Raw genomic sequence first — 19,464 nt, forward strand, 5'->3', positions numbered from 1 at the left:
TTTGCTTCTTTTGCTTCTTTTGCTTCTTTTGCTTCTTTTGCTTCTTTTGCTTCTTTTGCTTCTTTTGCTTCTTTTGCTTCTTTTGCTTCTTTTGCTTCTTTTGCTTCTTTTGCTTCTTTTGCTTCTTTTGCTTCTTTTGCTCCTCTTGCTCCTTTTGCTTCTTTTAAGCTGCTAAGCCTCTTGGCCGAGTTAAGCTTACTTGTATAATATATTTTATTCGAGCAGATCTTTTCCGAGCATAAGATAATGAAATAAGGGTATTAGTATTGTAGAAGCACCCAAAAAGATGTGCCGTCTAGAAGCCTGGCTCTAAGGCTAGACCTTATAGTCTTACAAAGGAAGTGCTAAAAAAGATAAGTGGAAAGCTCGTTGATTGTTTTAGCTAAAAGATGTATGCCCTTTTATAAAAGATAAGTCCGTCTAATATAGCTTTAATAGCTATAGCAAGTACCTTATCAAGCAAAGTGTTTATATCCGTCCTTTTATAAAATAAGTAAGCGCTTCCGCTTACTATCAAGCAAAAAGAAAAAAAAGGGTATAAAAGAAAGAAAAAATCTAATGTACAAAAAAAGAAGAGTATCTTATTTCCAAACTCTAAACATTTAAATTACGCTTCGACAGCTTCTTTATAATCTCTTTCCGTGCTTACGTCTTTAACTTTTTCGTTTTCCTTAAGCTAAAAAAGTCTTTTTCTCTTAGCAAAGCTAGTATTAGATAATAACGTGCTAGCAGCAGCATCTTCGAAAGTAAAAGAGCGCGTGTCGTTCTTGCGTTTATTAATAGCATCGTTAATAAATGTGAACTTAGCCGACGGAAAGTTAGCAAAGCTAAAATAAAGTCTAAAGCTATTAATTAAGTCGTCTTCGTCTTCGAGCAAATCATTTAAGGCTTTTATAGCTTTATCGAATGCGCGATTTAAAGATTCCGGCTAAGAAGATAATGCTTTAAGATTGCCGATTTAACTCGTAAACTGTAATTCACGAGTAGATTTCGCACTTTTTAAATTAATCTTTATACTTAAGTCGGAGTCGTTAAAAAATAACTTAATCGGTCGTAAGCTTTTTTTAAAATCCTTTAACTTATCGGCGTCTATAAAGTCGTCAGCTCGACGGCTCTTGCTTTTAAAAAAAGATTTAGCTTCGTAAGTCTTAGCGTTAATATTTAAAACAATAGCAAATCCTTTTTTAAATACCGAAAACAACTTTTTTTTATGCTTAATAAAGTGTTTTTAAAATTAAGTCCGAAATATAGCAAAGATAGCGATCAATTCTTTTACTACTCGAAGTTCGTTTTAGTTTATTTTTCCGATCAAAGCTTTCGATACGTAACTAACGTAATTTAGCTAGATTATAACGGCGAAAAATTAGCTTGATTTATTAATAATTCTTTATCGAAAGGTTAACGGCATGCGTTTTAAGACGATCGTACAAGCGTGCTTTGCAAAGCTAACTCTATTTTTTAAAGTATTATCGTTTAACAAAGCGATATAATTATTAAAAAAGATTGCTTATTTATAAAAAGAATTTTAAAAAGCGTTTATATTTAAAAAAACACTTTGTTTTATAATAATAGATATAAAAGTAGCGAGATCATTAACTATAACGAAAGATTAGCGTAGCGTAATGTTTACAAAAGCATCTAAAGTCTTCGATTTAGATCTAAAAGCTTTTTATTTAATAGTTTTTTTAAAAGTTGTATCGTAAGTATAACTCTTAAGCTAAATAACTAAGCTTCCGATCTGACTCTTTACGCCGTAAAGCATTAAGTAATAATCAAAAACTCTGTTTTCTACTCGTGAACTACGGTTCACGAGTCGTTTAATATCAACGTCGTGCTTAATCGCAATCACTCGAGCATTATTATTATATTTAAAAAGCTAAAAGAGTTTCGAGTAAGCGATAAGCTTATAATTCTCGTCTTAACTATTAAGCAAAGCGGTAAAGTATAACTTATAATAGCTTCGAAAGACTTACTAAATTAAAAAGTATATTATATTAAAGAATGTATTAATCGAAGCTTTTTTTAAGTTATTAATCCGAAAGTAGTACAAGTACATCTAGATCTTTTTGTTCATAATAGTAAAGAAGGTCTAGTTGCCGTGCTTATCGTTTAAGAAAAAAGCTCTTAATATAAGCTAAACTTTCGTATAATTATTCGCATCTATAATATTAAAAAAGCTGTTTTTCTAAGCGGTGCTTATTAAGCTAGTGCTTTAGTTCAGCTTATTAAAAGACATCGGCTTGACTTTAAACTTAGAAAAGCTTAAGCTAAACATTCTTTTAATTAAAGTGTTGCTTTTAATTTTAATAACGAACATCGATTGATTGCTCGAGTAAAGTATAAAGTTGTTAAAAGCGTTAATTTAATAAGCTTTAATAAATCGATATAAGTTAAAACGGATTACTATTATTATAAAGCCTTTCGTAACTAGCTTAAAGTATTTAACGTATTCGAAAGTATAAACTTCGCAAAAGACTTTATCTAATAGTTCGATAACGGACGATAAGACTTTACGATTAAAACAGAGCTTCGTTTAAACGTTTAAGTCAAAGAGTTCTTTAAACTTATTTTTAAATTCTAATACGTTCTTTACTTTTTAAAAGATCTTCATACAATTGCAATCGTCGTTATTAAAGCTTAAATTAAAAATCTCGGATAGTAAAAAGTAGTTTATTACTTTGCTCTTTTCTTTATTTACTTTTACTTAATTACGACGGTCGAAAAGTCGTAAGATCGCGTTATTAAAAAATTCGTTTTTTAAAAGCTTACGGATCTAGCTAATAGCTTTCTTAATCGATTCCGCGGCAATTTAAAAAGCATTATCGATATTCTCGTTTAAGTTTAAGCGATCGAAAGTTAATTAATAAAAGTCTTAGCAAAAGTTGATAAAAGCTACGTTTATACTTATAAAGTCTTTAATCTCGACGAATCCGAAGCAGCGATTCGATATAGCTTTAGCTAGTTCGTACTCGAAGCTTTTTTTTTTTTTAATAAGTAATGCTAATAATAATTAGTTCTTAAGAAAGTCGCGTTGCACTTCGGATATAAAAGCTAAAAAAAAGCTCGCGTCGATAGACTTGCGTAAAATAAACATAATCGAAGCAACTAGTTTAACGTTCGAAAGTTTATTAGCAAAAGATAACGTCGATCTTTAAGATAAAGTTAATAATAGCGAAAAGCGCGTAATAAGTGATTTAAGCAAAAAAGTCTTAAAAGCAAAAGGTTGACTTAATCTCGCTTTAATTGCTAAGTCATTTAGCACTCGTAAACTATAATTTACAAATAGAATTTCGGATTCGAGCTTTTTTTGCAAGACGAAATTCTAAGTTTAATTTTCGTCGGCAAACTTTATACGTTTTTTAAGCTCGTCGTATTCGCTTTTAATATTATCGAAAGCTAAAACTAACAAGCTATATAATAAGACTTTTAGTTTTAGCTTTTTCAAAAGTCTTTCGTTAAAAATAGCGATCTTATCTTTCTACTTAATATTAGTTTTGTCTTTTACGGTTTAATAAGTAAAGTTGACTACCGTAATATTAAGCTTAATGAACTTGCGTCCTCGAGTTATATTAATTATAATCTTTTAAAAAGCGACGTAAGCAATAATATAATAATTAATGACTTAGATAGCGTAAGCGTTTAAAAGGGGATTCTTTAAAATGACGCTCAATTAGCGAGCGCTACGGATTAAAGTATATACAACTTTAAAATAATCGTCGTATAGCAATTGACTTTTAACGCCGTCGAAAGCTTTTTTAATTCGTTTATATCTTTCGGCGTTTTTATTGCGTAAAGAATAAATAGCGGTGACTTTGATAATAAATTAGTTATAAGTTGAAAAAAAGTCTTCGACGTTTATATTCTTTTTTACGCATTCGGCTTGCAAGAACTAATCGTATTATAAGATCAAGTCGTCTTCTTTACTTAATCTATTATTAAGATCGGAAGTTGCTATTTTAAGCATAATTAATTGATTAAAGTTGCTTATTTAACGATAAATTTAAAAGAATTCATCGAAAGTCTTAGTGACTTGTCTTTCGAACTTTAATTCGAAACTCGATTATCAAGCTAAAGCAGCTTGCTTTTCGCTTATTAATAAGCTAAAAAGTGCATCTCGGACAAAAGCTTTTCTTTTAGCGGCGGCTAACTTAAAAAGCATATTTGACTCGTAAATTACGATTTATAAGTCAAATATAAAATAGCGGAATAAAAATTAATAATAGTAATAATTGATTGAGTAATAATTAAAGTCGTTAGTATTAGCGTAGTATTGTGTAGTTATAAAAAGGAAGTAGTAATAGTATTGTTGTAATTGTTATTATATAAAAAGAGAAAATGTTAAGAAAAAAGAAAAAAGAGCTTTCTTATATAAATATATTTGTAAAAAAGACTTACTCTTTTTAATAGCAGTTCACCTTCGAATATACGTAATTAAGCACGCTTAAAACAAAAGAACAGTCTCGATTAAGAAATAAGAAATAGCCGTATAAGCTTAAAACAAGTAAAAAACAATCAAACAATAAAAATAATTTATATAAAACAAGTGAATAGCTAGTAAGATAAAAGGAACAAAAAAAAAACAAAGAATATAATAAAAAGCAAAACTAAAAGTGAAAGAACAAACGTAAAAAATACCCTTTTCTACCAAAACAAAGAGAGTGATTATTAAAGGCACGTCCTTTTATAAAATAAATATAAAACAAAAAGAAGATAAGAAAGTAAGAAAACAAAGTAAAAGAACAGATTAAAAAACAGTTTTGTAAGCTAGTTTTTGTTCTTTCGAAAGTATTAAAAGAATAATTTAAAAATTAGTAGACTTAAGTTCAAAGATCACTTTTAAGTTAAGTAGTTTATTTTTGCCGTCGTCGAAAAGCTCGTATTCATTAAGGTCCGAGTTATCTAAAGAGCCCGAATCTTCTTTTTTTTTTTCTTCGTCGTCGTTAAAAAGAAAAAGGGTTTAATCGCGGCGGTAAAATCGTTTAAGACGGTTAGCTGCGAAAATGCTTTTAAGCTTAATCTTATCGGTTTCTTAAAGTTTATAATATCTTTTATCGTAAGCTTTAAAAACGATATAAAATCTTAATTACTTGTAGTTTAGCTTAATATCCGCGGACATATCGATGCTGCGTTTAACGTCGTAAAAAAGTATTAAGTCTTTTTCTTTAATAAGTTCCGACTTTAAAACTTTGACTCGTTCTTAAGTAGCTTTAACGGCAAGTCGATAACGTTTTTTTTTTTTAAATGATCTCGTCGATATTTTCGTTTCGAAGTTCTAGTTATTTAAACTTTATAACAAATAAATCAACGCAAGATCGAACCTTTTGCTATAGCAATAACTTTTAAACTAGCTATCGTGATTTTAAAAGTAGCTTAGCTTTTCGTTTGTAATTTAAAAAAAAAAAGTAACTTTAATAAATGCGTGTATCGATGTTCGGACCGTAAAAAACATTTTATTGAATTTGCGAATTTAATTTTTAAATCTTTTATTTATAACTTTCGATAAGCTATTTAAGATGTCTTTATGTTTTCTTTTAATCATTCTATTAGCTTTTAAATTATAGCTTAAGATTTAGACCCTTTTGATCCCGTACTTAATAGCGAAGGCTTTAGCAACTGCTTTGTTTTCGAGTCTTTTATCGATAATCAATCTTTCGAATAATCCGTAATAGCAAACGATATCTTTTTAAAAGAACTTAGCAATAGATTCGGCGTTAGTTGATCGAAGTAATCGCTCTTTTAGTTATTTAAATAGATCTTTTTTAATTAATACGAAGCAAGTTATCTTTTTATCGGTAGTAAGTACTAGTGATACGTCTAAGCTAACTTTTAATTATATTTATATAAGTTAAGTCGAGTACAAAAGGTTTTCTATTCGTTTAGCTTTGCGTTTTTAATAAAGCTTATAACTTTAAACGAAAGCTTTATAATCTTCGTAGCATTTATTCTAAAAAAAGAGTTTTAATATGCGGTAATAAGTTGATTCGGCTTTTTTATATCCGGATTCTCGGTAAGCGTCGGAAATAACAGTATAGCGTCTTTAAGTTCCGTCGACAGCTAGCTTGATCGAATAAGAATTGTCTGCTCGCTTGTAAAAGTAACTATCTTTAACTAAGTAATTGAATGCTTTATTCTTGAATTTCTAAAAGTCGTAAGTCTTGATCGAAAGAAAGCGTTTGAAAGTAATAAAGAATTAAGCAATAAGCTTAAAGTCGAGCGAGTAATTATATTTTAAAACTTTCTTTTTAACTCGTGAATTATAATTTACAAATCGTTTAATCAAAAATATTAAAACAATGCTTAGCTCGTTAATAACTTAATCGTTAATATCTTCTTCTTTTCTTTCTTTAATATTTAAAAAATGCTTTTTTCTTTTTTTAAAAAAACCGTCCGCTGCTGTGTTTTTAATCTTAAAAATGTATTTGACTTTAAAATCTATTAATCTTATTTACGCAATTTAATTCGTAACGAAAGCTTTAAGCAAATCGCTCGTTAATCCGTTAAGTTGATTAACTAATACTTTAACGTCGGTTTTTAAGATAAAATGAACTTCGTATAATTCGCTTTTTATCTTTTTCATAGCTTTTAAAGCATTGCGGCATTTTCGCTTAATCGCGTCGTACTTGCTTTCCGCAAAGTTTTAAAAACTATTCTCGAACTTAACAAAATATCGCTTTTTATCGGAGTCTTCTTGTTATAATACTGCTCTTTATCTCTTAAGATTAACGTCTACCGTTAAATAGATTTTCTTTTTTTCTTTATTATAATCGATCTTAATAAAAACGAAAGCAGAAAGCAAAGCTTTTTTAAGCAGCTTTATCGCTTCTTATTAAAGCTTTAACTATTCGAATTCGACCCTTTTTCTTATAATCGCGTAAATTAAAACAATAATCGTAAAAAAGTTTTTAATTTAGATTTTATAATAAATCACGATCTTAATAAAAGTTCGAGCTTTCGATACATCTTCGCATTTAATTTATTTTAATATCTTTTTAATTTTAACGGTTTAAAAGTAGCGTCTTTCGCTATCCGTAACGAATCTAACGATATTAAAGCTAAGCATATAATATTAAAACTTCGTTCCGACGATCGTCTTAGCTCTTTTAAACTTTACGAGCACTTTATCGATATTTTAAATATATTTTAAAACGAATCGTTATATCTCGAGCAAAATTTTTTCGTAATTATAAAAAAATCGAGACTTTTTAACTTTTACGTCATTTATATAAAGCAAATAGACGTTAAGAATACAATTTATAAAGATTTTATAAATGATTTTAACGAATTAAGCGATCGAATTAATAGCACTTATAAGCATCCGAGTTATTCGAAGCAGTTCGAAAAGCGTTTAAATAGCTATTATATCTTTAAATTCAACGTCGAAAAAGAATTAATCATATTTAAAAAAGAAATCTAAAAGTATAATTATCGTAAGACTAGCAAATTCGTTTGAGAACTAATTTACGTTCGAAGCAATATTAGCGTTTTTAACCGTAATACGGTTTATTTTAATTATAACAATAATCAGCTTGTATTTTCTTTTTTTTTTCTTTATTATAATAAACTACTTGTTCCGGTAAAAGCTTTAATATAATTCGAAGACCTTTTGCTTTAATCGTTCTTTCATTATAATAATGATCATTTCTTACAAAGCTTTCGATACAATAAACGTTTTCTTTTATTAAGCTTCGTAAAGCACCGTTTTAATCTTTTAAAATAGCATAACTTCTTTCCGGACTTAACTAAAATAAATAAAATCTTAAGCTATCGCTTCTTTTCGATTTAAAAAGCATTAGTAAAGCAGCTTTCTGTCTTTCGAAATAACTTAAAAGCTAATCGTAAGTGCTTCGAATCGTTCTTTCGTTAATATTAATCTAACTTTTAAGTTTAAAAACTTATTAATAAAGTATTTTAAAAAAGATCTTTCAAGCTTAAAAGGTTTCGCTTTCTTATCTTGCTTAAACTAATCGTCGATCTTTTTAAATATCTTTCTATTCGACACTTTTAAATCCACCGGTTTGACTTTTTCCGCTTTTTTTTTATATATCGTATTAACTTTTATTATATTCTCTTTTAAAAAGTCCTTGTCGTTATCGATAATAAATATAAAATTTTCCGATTTATCGAATTTAATTGCAAATATTTTTAATATTTTTAATTTTAATAAGCCTCACTTAATATTAAATTAAATTGTTTTTTTATGATTTTATTATTTTTATACTAATCTATTCGTAAACTATAATTTATAAGCGGAATTTCTTTTTAAGCTTTCTTTTAACTTAGCATCTATCTTAGCTTGTATGCTAGCTATTAGTTTTTCAAGTCTTTAACCAAATCCGACTTGTCTTTTACAATAATAATCTGTCTTTAAGTAAATCGATCGTAGTTTTAAAAAGAGGCTTTTATCGTACTATTATCGAAGTAAGAAAAAGAAAGTTAAGATTCCAAAAAGAAAAGCATGCTTAAGATAACTCGTGACTGCTATTATTAATAATAAAAAAATCAACGTAATTAATAATTCCGCCGATAATAACTTCGACGTCGTTTATCTACTTATCGAAGTTGTAAAGATCTTCGAACACGATTGTATAAACTAAAGCTCGATCCGTTATAATAAGTAATTTAGCTATTTTAACTACCTTTTTATTTATAATATTAACCTTAGATCTACTATCGAAGAAAGATCTGCTCTTAACTATACCGTCGATATTAATAAAAACCTTTAAGGTCTTTATCGCTACTTCGAAGCAGTTACGAGTGATAAGTTGTTTGCGAATTTGCGTCGTTAAAAGGTCCAGCTTGCTTTCTTTATTTCGACTTAAACGTTTAACAATTAAAGCGTTCACAAAAATAAGCTTACCTTAAAAGACTTTTACGTTTTCTTTAGTATTAAGAACTACTAGAATATAATAGCTTAATAGCTTGTCGAAGCGAAAGCTGAGTCTAAACAAATCTTTAATTTAAACTTCGATTCTCGATTTTATAATCGCCGCTACTGCTTTTTCTTAAGCTTTAATAATAACGTAAAAGTTAATAAACTTCTTTCGTCTATAAGTCCTCTTCTTCCTTTCTCTTAGCACTCGCTAAGTAATCTCAACCTTTCCTTTTACATTATGGAAGGGAAGAGCTCCGACATATACTTAACGTCAAATCAAAACATATATGAATATAGCTATAGTAGAATCGTAAGTAAATAAAAGGAGAAAAGGAGGACGATCGAAAGACACTCGAATGTGTGCTATAAGTACGTGTATTATATTATATAGTAATATAGTGCTAGTTCAAAGAAGAACCAATTATTCGTTTATATAAAAGCTTGCACGTAATTTAATTACGTGCTTAACAAAACTAAAGTATGCAGCGCACTTACGTAACAAAGGTGCTTAGCATTAGTATTATATACATAAATAAAATAAATACAAAGTCTTAACTTTATTATATACGTCTTTTTTTCGAATCAGACTCGCTTTCGAGTTACTTTTTATCAAAATAATAGAGTTATGTTTACAAGACGAGCATATAGCCGAATTGCATAATCGTAATATAGTCTTAAAGTATTACTTAATAATGCATCGTTAGATCGGTGTTAATACAAAGCGTATATAATAAAATAAAAAAGATAGAAATAACAACGAAAATGCAAGATAATCTTTTAAGTCTAACTCTTTTTTATATCTTTTATAATACTTTTATTTAATTATAAGAATAATATCAACTCGAGCGTTAGTATTATCGTTAAGATAAGCGTGCGCCGGTTTAAGCGGTCAAGTAGTGACGCACTGCCGAATCGATAGTAACGCGAAGCTTAAAGCGATAACGTAATAAAGAAAACAAAAGCGGTAATATATATTTAAAGTCTTGTTATAAATAATCAACTTTCTTTTTATATCAACTTTATACTTTTTTATCTTTCTTTTAGCATTATCATTTATTAACTTTTTTTAATTATTATGTTCTCGATTTATTCTCGATGCGTAAGCTACGCAAGCAGAACTATCGATAATACCGCGAACCGGTGTATTTTCTTTTCCGACACTTTTATTAAATGCGAGCGTTACCGTGTTATTAAATCAACTTATATCTTCGTAAGTTATCTTACTTTCCGTTTTATACTCGTTTTGACTTCGATTCGATAGCTTTTCGCAAAAGTCGTCGATACTAATATAACTTTAATAAATGCGATAACGGTTATAAACAATAAAACTAAAACAGCCGACGACGTTTTTCGTAAAAGCATAATTGCAAATAACTTTTTTATAAAGATTCGCCGCGCTTTTACTTTTCGAATTAATAATGCTTTTTTTTTTTTCGAGCTCGTATCGCCGCTGCTTCTTTTACCGCCGCTAATACTAAAAGTCTTTCAGCTAGCTTAAGTCTTGTCTTAGCGTTACGCTTACTTGCCGCCGTTATTACCGTCGATCTAGCTTCGCTAGATTTATTGCGTTAAATCTTAATTGCAATAGATTAAAACAATACTTTGTTAAATAACTTTTTTAACCGCGTAAGTATATATTATAAACCTTTTATAATTCTTTTTCGATTTAATTACGATAGATTATCGAAAAGTCTTCGATTCGCTTATCTTTATTTTCGCAATCGCTAACACTTCTTCTTGCGAAAAAGCTTCGCCGAAGTGCTCGCTAAGCTTTTAATCGCGGCAATATCGGTAATTCTTTTTCGCGAAGTTTTAATCGTAATAATACTCGTAGTTTTACGAAAGGTTCGAGTCGTAATAATATTAATAAGTCTTCGAAAAGTAAAAGCAATGCTTAAAGTGCTGCGAAAGGCTTTCGTACTATTCTACTTAGCTTTAAGTTGTAAAGTCGAAAAGGTTTTTATCGCGTGTTAACAACTTGCTAAGTAATTAATATAATAGATTTTTCGTATGCTTTTCTTGATTAGCTTTCGAGTAAAGTCCGCTTTATATATATAATATACTTGTATATAATAGATCGAAAGCATATAAGTATAATAACGTAAAGTTCTTTAATATAAAGAAAGAAATAAAAAGAATATAAAAAGAAGAAAAACAAAGAAAACCAAACTTAAATAAAAAAAAAATAAAAAAAAAAATCTAAATTCGTCTTTTTTTTACGTATAATTATACTTTTATAACTTAATCATTTTCTATTACCTTTTTATTATTGCTTATAAAGACTCTTGCGTATTAGCTCCGTTGCTTTTTCGTAAAGCCAAGTAATCGAATAATAAATTGTCGTGCGGGTATAAGGGTTATAGGACTGGTTACTGCAATGTGCATTGCAGGTCTGCTTTTGCACATCAGTTAAGAGCCACATTTGCTCCGATGGCTTAGTTGGTCGATCGATCAAGCTGGCTATCATTGAGCTATGCTGAGCGCAGAACAAAGTTTTCTTAGCCGAAAACCCGATGCCACCCCGCCATCGTTAGCTGCGGGGCATCTACTTCCTTATCGATAAAAAAAGTGGTGACTTATTAGTCAGGCGGCGATACGAGTATCGCCGACCAAAAATCCATTCGATAAGTGACAGAGAGCCTATAACCGCCACGTGGTTTACAGAGCAGTCGGTAAGAGTCAACCGGCCAGCTCTGGGGGGTGTGTCGTGCGGGTATAAGGGTTATAGGACTGGTTACTGCAATGTGCATTGCAGGTCTGCTTTTGCACATCATAAATCTATTTAAGCGCTTAATTTAAGAGCCGGACTCGGCTATTTTATTTAATAAAAGTTATTTTAAAAATCTCTTTGTTTAAAGCTTAAAGCGAAGTAGTAACGCTTCGAAAGTGTATCGTACGTAAAACTTCTTTAATCGATTGCTAGCAAATGTTCTATTTAATAAAGCTTCGTCTTTTTTTAACTCTTTCAACTTGTAATATCTTTTTATATTTACCGACGAAATTTAATAAAAGCTAAGCTATCGAAAATCTAGCTTCTTAACGTTAGACATATTTACTTTACGTATTAAGTCGTGCTTAAAAACTAAGTCACTTACTTTTAAAAGTCTAATTCGAAAGTTCTTTTTATTATTAAAAACATCTTTTCTTTTTTAACGGCAACAGGTTTTCTTAAGTATAGCTTTTATAGCATTTTCGTTTCGTATCCGAAACTAGCGTGCTTTTAACTCGATAAGCTTAATACGATTAATTATTAGTTCTTAAAATAATATAGCTTAAGATTAGATTCGAATCTTAATCAAAAGCATTGCTTCTTTACCGTATATTATATAAAAGAAAGTGAATCCGATAAGAGTATGCATTAAAGTGCGGTCGTCGAATAAAACGGCTAGCAATTGCGCAATTTAATCGATGCTTTTAAGCTTATTTAATACGTCTTTAATTAATCCGTAACCGCGTTTTATTATTTTATTCGCTTAAAAGTAGTATATTAAGACCACGATTCGATTGATTTTTTAATTGTTAAATAAGTCGATTATTTTTTTTTAAACTCCGAACTTCCGTCGATTATTAATTAAAAGAAAATCTTATAGCAGCAAATGATGTTTTTTTAAATAAACTTAATTATCGAAAGCGAGTCTCGAGTCCGAATTGCTTTCGCTTCGACTTATTTATTTATATTATCTTTAATAATAATTAAATAGTTTTTATTATTGCGTGCAAATAGATAAGTGATATCGATAGCTTAGCGTTTTATTAAGCTATTAAATCGGGTAAAGTGCAATAGTTCTTCGAGCTTATTAGCTACTCGATGCTAGCATTTTTTATAAGTTTTAACGAATCGTTTAACGTCCGTATAGCATTTATTTTAAAAGTAGCGTTAAAAAACACGATAATAAATTGATTTACAGCTTTTATAACTACTTTTATCGTAATAAGCCGTAATAATATCCGTCTTAATCGAAGGCTTGTTAATTATTAATTAAAAAAAAAACTTTTCGTCGAAAGTTTTTAAAATTTCTTATCGTTTATTTTATATTTAATAGCTTTTTTTTTAAATTTATAGCATTCTACTTTGTTCAAATCTTTAAGTCTTCGTAAAGTCGTTAAAAAGATAGCTATCCGAATTAATTTTAAAAAGTACTCGATTAAGTTTAAAGAACTTTCGTAATCGTAATCGTCGTTAAACTCGTTTAAGTTTGCATTCTCCGCTTCTTTCGAGCGTTAAAATATATCTTTAAAAATAAATTAACGAATATCTATTAAAAAGTCCGTCGAAAGTTCTTTAAAGTCGTTTCGAGCTTTAATAAGTCTTAAATCGGCTAGTAAGCTATTATCGAACTTATTTTTATTTTCTTCGCTTGAATTATCGAAGTGCAATAATCGTTTCGATAATATATCGATAGCGGTATAATCTTTATCGAAGATATATTAGACTTTATAATCGAAAAAATTAATTTAAACTAATTAACGTATAATTAAAGCCGAAAATATATCGATAGCTCTTCGTCGAAGCTAAGCAATAAGTACTTTAACGTTAGTCTCGAAAATAAAGTGCACTTCGATAATTTATAGCTTAAGTTTTTTAAAAACTTTAAGTATTCCGCGGTACTTTCGTTTAATAACGTCGTAATTTCGTTTTGCTTTCGTTTAAGCTTCGGATTCGTATCGAATCGATTGCATTTTATTAAAAGTAATCTCGCGTTAGCCGATATATCTTTTTTATCTTTTTAAGCTAGCGTCTATTCTTATTATTATTTCTTTATTTTAATCTTCGTAATCGATTTTAATTAAAACCGGAGCCGTCGTTAAAGCGTCTTATAATATTCGCATAGCTTTCGAATGCGCTTCAATCTATTATTAATCTATATCTTTTTTTATAAAATTATAAAAAGAGTTAATAATATATGCGAATCTTTTAACTTAAATACGAAAGTAAAAGCAAAAGCTTAAGAATCTTTTAACTTTAATAACGTTTTCGAAAGTTTTTTAATTATTAATTTTAATAACTTTATCCGTAACGGGTTTTCGACTTTTTAAATTGCATACGAATCTTATTATATTTATCTTATCGTAATAAAACTATGATTTTTCTTCGATTGTAATATTAACGCGCTTAATCCGTTTTAAAGTTTTATTAATGTTTTAAATATATTCGAGCACGAATCGACGTATACTCGAGAATGCTTTTTCGTCGGAATAATTCGTTTATAATCTTTTTACTTTAATATCGTCGATAAATAGCATAAAGACTTTAAATTGCAAAAGCTTTAAAATAAGATTGATTATTCGAACGAATTAAGCTATCGAGTTTATAATACTTTACGAAAAAGTAATATATCGAAAGAGATTTAACGGTGTAAAAAAAGCGGTAAAGTGTTTACTCGATTGATAAAGTATTTGCTAATCATAGCTCGAATAAAGGTCGATTAAGCTAGCTATTTAGTAACTAAAAAACTCTTTAGCAAACTTATTTATAATTAAAAGTAGATTAGCGTTCTTCCGTATAATTATATTAAGTAAAGTTGCTAAGTTAATAAGTCTGTACTAGCCCGGCTGCTTTTTAGCTATTAAAAACTATTGATTCCGGTACGGTCTTTCGCAATACTTTAAAACTCTTTTATTAAGCTTGTCTTAAAGCATTTTAATAATAATAAGCTGTAAAGCCTTCGGACACGAATAATTAAGAGCTTATTAAGCCGTGTGTAAAATAGTTTTAAGCTTAGTCGGTAATAAAACGTCGTCGTAAAACTTACCGCACTTTTGCTAAGCGAATGCGATTGATTTTTCTTTGCTTAATATCATTTCTTTAAACAAATCTTTTTTTTTAAGCCGTAAAGTATTACCGATATTTAAGTTAGCTATACGTTCGAGTGTGATTCGAAAGCTTTTCGATATATTAACAATACGCGAAAAGAAGTATTACTTATATTCTTTTACTTGCTTTTATAGCGTATCCTTAGCTTTCGATAGCTTATACTAATTAACTTTGCTACTTAGTATTGCTTTTACGCCGTCTGCTTCGTTAATTAGCTTAATCTTTTTATCTTTAGTCTTATATATGCCGAACATTTTAATCGAGTTTAAAAAGATTTTTTTTCGAGTTTAATAAAGTATCGAATTCTAATAATCGATATAATCGTAGCAACGGGTTATAAGATTATTAATATTAACGGCATCTATTTAACAAGTTGTTAAAAGATCGCATTCTATAAAAGCAAAAACATCGATAAACTGCTTTTAAATAATAAAATCGTTTTTTTTTCGATATTATAACGTTTCGCTTTCGAAACTAAGCGAAAAGCAAAAAGCTTTTAATATACCGACTTCGGCGCTTTTAACGAGGCCGATCATTAGTTTTCCGAGTCGCTACCGCTATTATTCGAAGACTTATTATAATAAATAAAGCTTATACTTTGCTCTTTTAAGCGATCGACAGCTTCGTTGTATTAATTCGTTTTATCGCTTACTTTAGCTTAAGTAACTTAGCTTATAAACGGATTAATAATTATAATAATAACAAAGCTACTTTTATAATTTAAAAAGTATCGGAGACCGATTCTCGCTTTGCGTATAAAAAAGTAATCGAATATAAGTCGAAACTTTAGCGAATCTATAACGTAAAACCGAGTACGGATCGTAGCACTTCCGATATTAATAAACACGTTATCAGCGTATTCGATAAAGCGCGATAATAAACTAGTGATTATTCGAAAGCTTATCTTTTAATCGTAAGTTATAAGAACTTCGAATTTAACCGTAACGTTATAAGTGATAACGCTAACCTTTGTACTTATATCGAATATAGCTTGCGCATTAGTAATTAAAGATTATCCGAGTATACTAACGATAACTTTAAAAGTTAGTAAATAATAATAAGAATATCTAAAGAATAGCTAGCTAAACGTTAAAGCAAAGTCGATTTCCGTTAAAAAGAGTTTTATATTACTTTCGATTGCGGTCCGCAAAGTACGCCGATCTTTACGAGTAAATTAATCGAAAAAGATATATTAAAATTAAAAAACATCGTAAAACACGATTATAAAAAAAGTCAAAATAAAACCGATAATAAGAATAAAGCAAAACCGTTTTTAAATCGAAAGAGCTTTAAGTACGAAAAGCGTATTACGTCGGCGGTATTTAATTTAATTGCTACGGATATTCTTTTGCAATTAAAGCTTAATCATCTAAAAGAATTCGAATAAGCGTTTAAGCTAAGACCGTTAAGCAATAGCATTTTTATATAAGATCCGTCTTAATCGAGCAAAGACTTATATAAAGTCCGCTTTATTAATAATTCAGCTGTAAGTCGAAGTAGCGAAAAAAAAAAGAAAAAAAAAATTCTTACGATAAAGCGCTTCATTAATAAAGCGACTCGTAATTTTATAAAATAAATTACTATTAAATGAAAAAACATTACTTTTCTTTTAAATAAGTCGCTAAGGCTTTAAAGCAAGTCCGTCTCTCTTTATATTATCCGTCGCTTTTAATATAAGCTTGCTACTTATAATTAAATAATCTTTCGAAGCTTTCGCAACGCTAACCGTAACTTAAAAGCAATTAATAGCGCTTTCGCTAATAAAGGTTTGCTAAATCATCTTATCGATTATACTTTCGAAAAAAAATCGTTTAAAAGTAAAAAGAATAGCGAAGAACGTAATAATTTTATTAAGAATTAAGTTCTTAAGCAAATCGCGCTTTTTTAAGAGCTTAATACGAATCGCTTCGTAGTTTATTCTTAAAGAAAAGATCACTTTATTAAGTCTTTCTTATGATTTAGCAATTTTAAAAAGCTTAGCTTTAAGCTTAAGTATAGCTTTAAAAGCTTTTAGCAGCGTAACGAGCAGATTCCGTAAATCTTTCGGTCGTAAAGCGTTTCGGTTTAAAATCGCGGTGTAAGCGAGCTCGGGTTTATTTATTTCTATTAGCTTAACGAAAGTAACTTTAAGCTAGTTATAAGTAAATTAGATTTTTGCTTTTGCCGAAAGAGCGTTTTTTAATAAGTATAACGTAATTCGACAAGCTGCGTTACGCGCTCGAGTCTTTATTAATACAATAATAGCTTCCGTATTAAATACGTAAGTATATAAATCCGCTGATATGATACATCGTTAGCGAATTATATTTAAAGTATTAAAGTCGTTAATACGAAAAGCTTTCGCATTGCCGCTATTAGCTGTTCGAATAAGCGCTTTAACGCGTTCTCGTGCAGCTTTTTTAATAGATTTTCGTTATGCTTTTAAAGCTTTATAACGTCGCTTTAAATTAAGATTATTTATCGTTTTACGAACCTTTTTTAAAACTTGCTCGTACTTAAAAGCGTCGTTTCGAAATTAAAACGGAATCGATAGTATTTCTTTTCGATACAGTCTTATATATATTAAGTCCGCTTCGTTAAAATAAAAAGCTAATCCGTATTAAAGCATAAACAAGTAGCATTGATTTTGATATTTATAAAGCTTTTATTAATAGCTAAGTAAGTTAAAAGTTTATTAGCACTAATATAAAATACAAGTAAAATCGTTTAATAACCGTTTCTTCTTCGATATAACGTAGCTTCGGTTCGAATAAGTATCGGCTGTATTGATTTCGTAGACTCGGTGTAAAGCGATTTCTTAAGTCTCTTTATATTAAGCTGCTTTTAATAAGTTTATATAAGCTTTTTTCGGTACGAAAGCGAAGCTATCGGTAAGTCTTAAATGAATATTAACTTTCGCTAACTATTCCGTAAGAGCTTCGATCTTTAAATCAAGATCGACGAACGGAATAATCGAACTCGCAACAATAATGCTTGCGCGGTAAAAAAGAAAAGCATAAATACTATCGGAATAAGTATTATAAAAGAGTAAAACGTATAAGTTTCGCTTGCTTTTAAGAATAATAAACGGTATTTAAAAACGAGAGTTTTCGTTTTAATAAAGATCATAGCGAAAAAAAGCTTTAAAGATCTCGGCGTAATCGTATTCTTTAATCCGTTCCGCAATAATCTGTTTTTGCTTGATTAAATCGCTTATTATAATATACATTATATTATAAGTTTGCAAATGATCTTCTTTAAGTTTAACGTTCTTTTAAATCTAATTTTACATCGATAATAATAAATAATCGAAAAACTTCTATTTTAATTGTTTATCGGTAATATTTTTATTAACTAAGCAAGCAAAGTTCGTAAAATTAAATTATCAAATGAATTATAAAAGCTTCGCTTTAAAAGCTCTTTCTTTTGCTATTTATTTATTATTTAAATCGTTTAAAAAGCTAATATTATCTTTCCACTTAATTAAATCGAAAGTCTTATACTCTTCTTTAACCGCCGATTTAAAGTCGTCTTAAATCACTTTCGGATCCGAAAAGCCGTCGAAGCTTTCGATATTGTAACGTATATTATAACCGAAAAGATTAAAAATATTATATTTAATAAAGCATTGTTTTTTCTTCGAATCGTTAACGATACCGTAGTTTTTAAACGCTCGTTCGAGCTAGCGAATATAGTCCGTAATATTAGCTTTATCGAAAGCAAGCATTTTAAAAGCTTTAAGTCTAAAAAGAGGTTTACGGATACTTATATAATTCGAAGCATTTACGAAGAGTAAAAAAGCTTAAATCTTTTTTACTTTGTCTTCGGTTAGCTTGCGAATAGCATTTTCGTTAAATCCGAAATCTTTTTAAATTAAAAAAATTATAGCTTTTTTTGATTTTCGAAAGCTTTAACGTAAGCTCGTTAAGTTAAGTTAATAGATATCGATTAAAGTGTAAAAGTGTTTCGAAACGGATGCGAAAAAAAAAACGAGAATGATATAAATGTAAATGAATAATAAAAATAAAATAAGTATAATTTATAATAAATATTAAATATATAAAAAAATGTTATAAAAATATAAGATCTTAATGCGTCGAAAGTGATTTATTAAAAAGTCGAATATCGATCGCTTCGAGCTAAATAATCGAAATCAAATCGATATAATAGATATTAGTAATACGTTTAACTTTATAACGCAAGACTCGTAATAAACGGAAGAGTAATTGCCGAGATTAAATATATCGAAATAAAAACGAAGTAAAGTAATAGCCGAGCTTTCGTACAAGTATACGGCTTGCTTTTAATATAATACGACACCGAAACGGTTCCGAATTGCATAACACTTATTTCCGCTCGTCGTATTTTTCATTTATTAAAGCGAAAGATATTCGAAAGCAATTCGAAGTCTTTATACGTAATTTCCGTTACGAAATAAGTATTGAATTTTCAATCTTTTAAGCTTAGCGTAATATTTCCGGTACTTAGCTATTGCTTACTTTTTTCAAAAAGAAAAAGCAATAGACTCGTACTAAAAGCGATGTTAAATCGAAAAAGTAAAGTATATTAAACGAATAGTACTTCGAGCGTATCGCCGTATAAAGTAGCTTAAGTAAATAGAACTTTATAAATATCGAATTGAACTTTAGCTAACTCGATCCCCGAACTAGAATAACGTTTTTTTAAGTAATACTTATCGAGTATATCGAATAGTATGCTCGACGGACATAAATCGAAGAAAGATCGCTTTTAAAGCAATAGCTTCGAAGCTTATATGCAAAAGCACTTGACTGTTAGC

The sequence above is a fragment of the Drepanopeziza brunnea genome (assembly GCF_022702325.1).
Source record: "Drepanopeziza brunnea f. sp. 'multigermtubi' strain 214-2 chromosome Unknown ctg18, whole genome shotgun sequence".
Classification (NCBI taxonomy): Eukaryota; Fungi; Ascomycota; class Leotiomycetes; order Helotiales; family Drepanopezizaceae; genus Drepanopeziza; species Drepanopeziza brunnea.